At 42.6% G+C, this 1,808-nt stretch overlaps 1 non-coding gene across 1 annotated transcript; it reads left to right on the top strand.

The window, feature by feature from the left end:
* The first annotated feature begins 807 nt into the window (after positions 1 to 807).
* Positions 808 to 910, top strand: LOC120402461. Its single transcript, XR_005597245.1, has one exon. It is a non-coding gene; the product is annotated as a U6 spliceosomal RNA (small nuclear RNA).
* The last annotated feature ends 898 nt before the right edge of the window (positions 911 to 1,808 follow it).

A 1,808-nucleotide genomic window follows, 5' to 3' on the forward strand; every position in this document is an offset into this window, starting at 1 on the left:
AAGAATTGATTTTACAAATAAATAAACTAGAAGATTTCATTATTCAGAATTTCCAGCAGTGCTCAAGAGTTCATTTTCATTCACTGAGAAACTATGTAGTGAAGTTAGATGTTGAAGTTGGAACCTCTTAGGTGTTTATTTATTGGCAGGGATGGAGGGAAGACAAGGGGCTAAGTCCTCCCTTGTATTGCAGTTGCTTTGTACTGCACCGCCAGTTGCCCCAAAACTGGCACATCTGTCCACAGGAGGCAAGCACCGGTGTAGGGGGATCTTTGGGTGGTGTGGACACAACTGACTGACAGTGTAGGGGGCATGGCTGGGAGGCTAGGGGTCATCATTAGGACTTCCCTGCAGCCTGGACCCCTTCTTTGCTGTGTGAGTACTTGGCAACCAGTGCAAGTTTCAGCATCATGCAGGCTGCTCTAACTTACTGTGGAGACTAGCCCAGAGCCCAGGCAATAATGGATTGGGCTAGAAGAAAACTTTGCACCCCTTTCTGTTTCCCTGTGACTGAGGTCATGGCTGAAGATCTAGGTCATGGTCTTTTGCAACTCTGAAAACTTGAATTAAATTTGTTAGTGATAATTTGTGGCTGTTAAATGCTTTTTGCCCATTTTGCCTTTTCCTCTGGAGGTTATTGCTCAACTTATAATGAATATTTATTAAAATATTGCTTGTAGTAGACCACCTAGATATTTCAGAAAGTGAAACACATTCACTAACTTTTAATTTTAATAGTTTATGGAACCAATGTACATGTTTTGCAAATATTCTATAGACCAAATTGTGTCCTTTCTTACACAAATTGTGCTTCGGCAGCACATATACTAAAATGAGAAGGATACAGAGAAGATTAGCATGGCCCCTGTGCAAGGATGACACACAAATTCATGAAGTGTTCCATATTTTTTGGGGGGGGTAGCTCAGTGGTTTCAGCCTTGGCCTGCTAAACCCAGGGTTATGCATTCAATCCTTGAGGGGGCCACTTAGGGATCTGGGTCAAAAATCTGTCTGGGGATTGGTCCTCCTTTGAGCAGGGGGTTGGACTAGATGACCTCCTGGGGTCCCTTCCAACCCTGATATTCTATGATTCCATGAAATGGAAATTCAGGGTAAATCAAATTAAGTCAACATTATATTATGGATTTACATTGGTATAACTGAACCAGAATTTAGCCATCTAGTATCAGAACAGCTGCTTGCTGAGAGGGCCTTGAAACTGGAAATTGTTTTCTAGCTCAAATCATGGTCTGTGACACAGCTTTTGTTCAGTAAGGAAGCATCTGTTACTATTCAAGCAATAAATGGTGAGGAGAAAGAGGAGTGCAAATGAGTAAAACTGAGAATGTGGGGATGGGAAAGGTGACAGTACTCTTTCAAGCTCCACCCACAAAATAAGCTCCATCCATGTGAAGCATCAAAATGAGATGCTGCTCAGAGCAGATCATACAGACATTTCAATTACAAGTGTGCAGCTCTCTGAGCACCAAAAAGCTCCTTGAGCTTAACTCCCACTTGATGGGGCTTGGATTTGTGCATATACTGTACTAGGCTCCTTGGGCTTAGCACTTTCTTGACTGGGGGGAAAATGTTATATGATATCTTCCAAACACTACCCACTGGTGGCAGCAAAATGGGACATCACTTACAGGAATTGTGCAAATCTGTGATCCTCCCCCTCCTTTCTTACACAAGGAATGGAGTGGTTACCAGTGTTGACATTTAAATTATCACTGGGCATCAGATTTAAGCCACCATTCAGATGAATGGAACAATTCACCCCCTCAGAACTATTTTGGCAGGTTCTC

This window comes from Mauremys reevesii, linkage group 3, assembly GCF_016161935.1.
Source record: "Mauremys reevesii isolate NIE-2019 linkage group 3, ASM1616193v1, whole genome shotgun sequence".
Lineage (NCBI taxonomy): Eukaryota > Metazoa > Chordata > Testudines > Geoemydidae > Mauremys > Mauremys reevesii.